We start from the raw sequence: 7,495 nt of genomic DNA on the forward strand, positions 1-7,495 counted from the left end.
TTAATCAACCTTATTTCATTTTCGTATTAACTAACTTCGGGAAAACGACCATTACCCGGCGGAGAGAAAAGTGTAAGATAAATTGTATGCATGACTTAGAACGTGGAAATAAAGTCACCCTCTGCACCAAAAATAGCCATGGAACCACTGTGTGCGACAAATACAACACTCATCTAGAGGCACGTCGACCTTAATACCATCATATGCATTTTCCTAAAGGGGAAGGTCGCTTTATACCGAAGTTAACACTACCTATTACAATCTTCTGTTTGGAAAAATATATAGATAATAATAACTTCTATACTTTCTAACAGTTTTAGGAACCAGCGGTAATCTAGGTAATCGCCACGTTCTAGAGTGAAGGTTAGATTTTGATGATGTGATAACATCGTTTGAAAATCAAAAGTTTGTTTGTAAAATGTACAACAAAAATCATATTTGGTTAAAAATTTAGCAATTAATAACATTTAAATTTCCTTTTGAAACATCGTCATTAGGGAGTAGTAACTACCAACTTTTTGGAAGCGAAGGATGTTCTTTTTCTTTTCCTTTGACTTTTATTAGCCTTTCCTGAATCAAGAAGAACATTGGGTGTAGTTTACCCACGACTATGGTGATCAGTGGCGGATCCAGAGGGGGGCGCAACCGGTGCACGCCCCCTTATTTTTCGTAAAAAACAAAAGAAATAAAAAGAAAAACAATGAAATGAAACCCGGAAGTGGCACCAGAAATATTAGTCACGCCCTCCCCCCCCCCCTTTACAGAATTCCTGGATCCGCCCCTGGTGATGTAGTTCAACGTGCATTCTGTTGCACATGATCTAGAATATGAAAATCTGTAGCCATCTGCAATAGACGTTGATGGAGTACGAATAAATAATAACAAACAAACAAATCAAAAACAACAACGAATAAACCAGTGAAATTTTCAATTAAAACAGCCTGAAATAGGAAGTATTATTTTTTTTAGAGGATTTCAAAAGGAATTTTAAAGTTTTACTTGCTTTCTAGAAGTAGTGATATCAGTCTCATGATAAATTAGATAATGCTTCTGCCTTACAAGACAACTATTCTTCAAAAACTTGACGAAATTTTCCCTTCTCTGTTACAGACTTTTAAGTTCTCTTCTAGAAAGTTGCAAAATGAATTTTTGATGTGATAGTCACAAGAGTTTGACAAATACTCCAGCTACAAGATTGTTTGTTAGGTGATGATATCCCTATTATACCTTCTTTACCCCCTACGTGCTACGTTCATTACCTGTCCGTACTATTATGTGTGAAACTTGTGCACTTTTCTGACTCTATGGTTTCAAAGGGTTGAATGGAGCAAATGTGATCGTGACCTACTCGATGTATTTCTGAAAAAGGATGTTTAAAATTTCATATTTCTAAAGCTGTCAAATTAAGATTTTCATCATTCTTTGCACGATTCTGTTGAATTTTTAAATTAATCGACTATTTTAATCAACGTTAAAGGTATTAGCCCACATTTGCAAACCCACGAAAATCAAAACTGCATAAAATAGGTCCAATATGACTTCAAGTACAAGTTATAACAGTAACATACCTCACCTGTCGCTCTTTGTCTATACCATTCGATAAAAGAGAGAAAATCATCGTTTTAAAATCAATTTTCAAACCGGGTCAACCCGACCCAAAATCGAATTACGAGCGCGGGCTAGCTACGTACATGTAACTTACACATGTATCGCATGCATGTAGTACGTACGTGGACCGGAGCTAGCGAGCGTTATACGCATGCATACGGTGCATTTTCATTTATTTTTATGAAAGTAATGAACTAATTGGAACGAAATTTTGCACAGGTGTTACTGCAATCATACCCAAACTTCATGCTAACTATGAGACCAATTGCTGCAGGTTTACAAATGTGGGCTAATACCTTTAAGTTTATGGCATCGAATTTCTCTTTAGAGTATTTCTTCACGCGCCATTAAGGAAAGAGAGAAGGAAGAAAGAGAAAAGTGAGAAATAAGATAAGATGAGAGTAAATGTAAAAATTTAAGATCGCAAATAAGTCCGCACCAGCAGAATGACGGCAAGTTAAAGATAATTCATGGCGTCTAGTATTTATATAAGATAATCTGCAGCGTAAACCCTGTCTATTCATTTCACATTCCTTGTATTGTGAGGTCTGCGTATTACAGAAGACAATTATATCAAAATAAAAAAGTTCATGATTTTTGCACTAATATGACTTCTCTACCTTTATCGACTTCGAATCTGAAAGGATTCTCTGTTGATCATAGAAGACATTTGTCAAAAAAAAAATGAAAGGAAAGGGTCTACCCTGCTGAAAAGAACACAATCCCACATTGTGAGAAACACAGTGTGAACACAGTGTGAATACAGTGTGAAATCTCTTCAATTAATGTTTAAATAGTGCGAACACAACGTGAGTCATCAATTCACAGTGTGAAACAAAGCATACGAACACTCTGTGAAAGCCACACCGCAGTGTGAAATCATCTTCACACTGTTAAATTCGAGCGTTTTCACGTAGTCGACTATTTTAATACACTGTGAGACACTGTGTTCTTTCCAGTAGGGTTTACATTGGAAAAGTAACATCTCACGTCAACATGAACGACATGACGAACAAGCTTAGACTCCAATCATTAATGCTTTTTATTTAAGGCACTTACAATGTGTACTCCTTAACCTTAACTTATCAGTCTGTATGCAGTCATTGTATCTCTATGATGTTCGTTCTCATCAGAGCTCATTGCAATTTTCTTGATTTGTATACAAAGTGTAAACTACTTAGAGAGACAATCATTAAGAACTCACTCTGTTGTCCTGACGTTCATGTAAAATCAAATAAACAGACAGGTTTAGAAATTCCATCGTAATTAGGCGTAGATTTGATTTAATAGAATTTACATTATCAATAACATAGAATCAAAATCGTTCCACAAAACAGTGAAATTGTTCATACTTTATAGCAATAGTAAATAAAATAAGTTGATATGGCATTTCACCATTCGTTTCTAATTGACCTTCACACATCATAGATTTCTCTTTAAAACGAATGCAGTCAGAGAGAAATGTCTCTTTGAAATCTAATTATTGTAAGATTATCTGAACAACAAAAAAAGAAACATAGATTGCAATGAAAGATTTTTATCACTATAGTCTCCCTCTGTGCAACGTATTTGTAATGCTGATGCTGATCTATTATTTAACAAACATGTCGAAATAAAAGATCATCATAGATCAGCAAACGCGATCTTACAAATACATTTGAGCGGGCAACACAAGTGATAAGACTCTTTCATTGCATGCTTAACCCCTGTACTTTATTAATCTCTCGTTTTCATTTTAACATAACTTTGTTATAATTCTATGAAGATGCCGATATGGAGAGTTTTATCTTATGTCGAGGTTTCCTGAAACCCATGCCATTTTCTTTGTTTGAGTTTGTGTATGTATATGTGTGTGTGTTTGTCTGTCTGTCTGTCTGTCTGTCTGTGGGTGAGTCTTTTTAAGTTAGCCTGCAGTAAAGATACGTTTTACTTGAAGTAATTCAGAGTCTTTTTTATCAAACCTTTTGAATCATGTAACAGATGTCGGAGGCTTGCTACATCTGCATGGCCTCAGTCTTCTAGCGGTGTAAATAAATCGTATACCTAAGCCAAGCCCGACATCACTCTATCATTCTCACGTATTAGCACTTCCTTTGAAATTTTCACAGATGTTACACGGCCTGCACTTAAGCTTCCTGGTTGTCATAGCTACATGTTTCGCGACGGGTAAGTGAAATTATATTGATCATTGAACCGGCAGAACACGTGCCTATCTTATGTCACGCAATTTAGAATAGTAATGATGATGATGATGATAATAATAATAATAATAATAATAATAATAATAATAATAATGATAATAATAATAATAAATCCTACTAAAATGTACCAGTCTCGATCATGTGCCCAGTGAAGGAATTCTTGACTACTGCCGAGTCTCTTCGTAGGTCTCTCTCTCTCTCTCTCTCTCTCTCTCCATCTCTCTCTCTCTCTCCCTCGATAATCATTTGACGCTCATTTCTGTTAATAATGCTTCCATCAAGATAAAACAAGAATTAGTGGTGGAAGTCTGCTTTATACCTTTCTCATTTTGTCGATGGCAATCTTGAACTTTCTGTTCAAGATTGAGAAACAATATGCGATGAAAATTGATCTACTCTCTAAAAAAAAATCGAGTGAACATATTCACCCTTGAAGGAGTGAATAACAAAAACTAGTGAGCTAAGAGTGAAATTGGAGTGAATTTTGAGTGAAAATGTTCATTTTTACTCATTTTAGAGTGATATCAGGGATCACTCCAAGTGAATTTTGAGTGAAAACGTTCAGTTTCACTCATTTTGGAGTGACCTCAGGGATCACTTGAAGATTTTGGAATGATCCCTGAGGTCACTCTAAAATGGGTGAAAATGAACACTTTCACTCAAAATTCACTCCAATTTCACTCTAAATTCACTCTTTTCTGTTATTTACTTCTTCAAGAGTGAACAGTTTTACTCGATTTTTTAGGGGGTACTGTGAACCAGTATATCGTTTCAATAATGTAGGAAAAAACCTGTATTCATTATCATTTTTTTTTCACTACATATCACAGCATAGATATTTTCATGACCGTTCTTTAGAAAACTATAATAGAAAGAAAAAAAGATGGCAATATCAATAATTTATAATTAATATTTTCCTGCATTTTTGACATTTCATTTTATTTGTTTAGAACAAAGCATGAACCTGCAGCATGATACATTTCAAAGTGGCTCGTTTATCATGAGGAAAATTCTATAGTGCAATAAAATACAATCATTCAATGTGAAATTTATAGTATGAAAGAAGCTTTGTTGGAAATAATTGTATAATTATCTTGCTAAAGTCATCGCATTTTGTCATTCTGTATTGTGACACAGCAGAGGGAAGGACCATTTCTTTTCATCTTGTTTAGTTACATGTGGTAAAATCTGATACAACCTGGCCAAGTCCTCTCGAACACGTGCTATGTTTTCAGACATTTATTCCTCTCAAGTAATATGAAATGAAATGAAATGAAATGAAATGAAATGAAATGAAATGAAATTTATTCATATTCCACATGGTGGACATTATATGATAGAATATACAGGGTATAACACATAGTGAACATTATATCAAAACTATACAGAGGATATTACATGCATATACAAAATATAGTGATATTCTGAGATAGAATAACACCATATACAAATGTGGAGGGGACTACTTTGAAGCACTGCTTGTTAAATGTAGTCCCCCTACAGATTATAGACAAAATAATATCAAAGATAAGGCTGAGTGAAATAAAAAAAAACCACCATAATTATGTACACTATTTACAAGGGCACATGAACCGTACTATGGATATACAAGCAAGTCATGTATATGTTACAAAGCACAAGTTTATGTATAAAGTGTTTATAGTGTACATTAGTGTACCATTAGAATAATGAATGAAACAGAAGATAACCTTCCGAGTATACTTAATGAAAGTACTTCGAGAAAACATTAATTTAAATATACATACGTTTTATTATCATAAAACTGTTTATTAATACTTATCAAGAAACACATTTTTTAGCTTATGCCTAAAGCTATTCAAGCTCTGAGCTTGTTTTAGTGATCTATCAAAGGAATTCCAAAGCTTAGGACCAGTAAACATGAAATTTCTGTCAGCAAAACTAGTTCTATTTTTAGGAAGATGATAATCATTCGCATACCTTGTTGAGTAATTATGTATAACATTATTTTTTCGAAACATTTCCTTAAATACAGCAGGGGTAGCGTTAATTTCTACATTGTACATAAAACAACCCAGCTGAAGACGATATAAATCAGTAATCTTAAGAATACGGTTTTCTTTAAACAAAGAATCAGTGTGTGATCTATAAGCGGTACTGCATATCAAACGCATCGCTCTTTTCTGCAAGAGAAGCACCCTGTCCATTTTAGTTTGCATTGCATTTCCCCATGCCATTACGCCATAATTAAGGTAAGGAAGAATAAGAGTTGAATATAACATAAGAAGCACTGACTTGGGGAGAATCCGTTTAACGTGGTTAATGATGCCAATATTTCTTGAAACTATCTTACAAATATTATCAATATGACAATACCAAGTTTGCTTATTGTCAATTGTAATACCGAGAAATTTTGTAGTCTTGACTTCTTTAATAACAGAATTATCAACTATCACTTGGTCAGGAAGTTGTTTAACAGAGTTACTGAATAACATGTAATTGGTTTTTTGTTTATTTAAAGATAATTTATTTGCCTTTATCCAATTTGTTACATGTGTTAGTTCTACATTTAAAACTTCTACTAACTTATTAGGATCACTGTGAGTATAGAATACGTTTGAATCATCAGCAAAAATGATAAAAGAGAGAACACTCGAAGAACATCGAATGTCATTTACATAAATAGAGAATAGCAGTGGACCAAGAAGGCTTCCTTGGGGAACTCCACACGTGATTGGTACCGTAGACGAATTATATCCATCAATGGTAACAAATTGCTTTCTTCCAGAAAGATAACTTTCGAACCATTCCAGAGCCTTACCTCTAATACCATAATGCGCAAGTTTGTATAACAGAATGTCGTGATTCATAGTATCGAATGCTTTAGAAAAATCTAAGAACAAACCGATAGTATGACAGGATTTTTCAATTGAAGCTGAAATGGTATTTATTAAACTTAGAATGGCATGAGTTGTGTTATGTTTTTCTCTAAAGCCAAATTGGGAGTCAGATATGATGTTGTGAGATTCAAGGAAGGTAGTTGTCTTTGAATGAACAATTTTCTCGAAGATTTTTGATAACGAAGTTAACAAAGATATTGGGCGATAGTTACTGATACATAATTTGTCTCCTTTCTTGAATATTGGAGTCACCTTTGCGAGTTTCATTTTAGATGGTACTTGACCAGATTGTAGTGAAAGGTTATATAAAAACAATAAAGGATCTGCTATACAATGTATAATGTCTTTGATAAGGACATTGCCAATGTCATCACAGCCAGGGGCTTTGTTTGCTTTGAGCTGAAGTACAATTTTGATTAATTCTTGCCTGTCAATTGGCTTGAAAAAAAATTGAGTGGTCGTTTGGTGAGGAAAGAAATTCGTAAAATCATTTATCACTTGGAGTAATAGTTTGTGCTAAGTTTGAACCTATCTTTGAAAAGTATGAGTTAAAAATCTCGGCAATTTCAGACTTGTCCTCAATGATAGTATTATCAACTTGAACTTTAGAAATGGGATTTACAGCCTTCCCTCTATTCAAAACGGTATTTATTACTTTCCAAGTGTTCTTGATATCACATTTGAATTGACTCAATTGGTCCGCAAAGTATTTCTTTTAGCTAATCTGAGTGTATTGGTAAGAATATTTTTGAACGAAATATATTTCATTCGAGAGGTTTCGTCACGGTTTTTTATAAAATTAACATA

This window comes from Diadema antillarum, unplaced genomic scaffold (assembly GCF_040938485.1).
Source record: "Diadema antillarum isolate AM-2024a unplaced genomic scaffold, OU_Dant_1.0 scf00000060, whole genome shotgun sequence".
Classification (NCBI taxonomy): Eukaryota; Metazoa; Echinodermata; class Echinoidea; order Diadematoida; family Diadematidae; genus Diadema; species Diadema antillarum.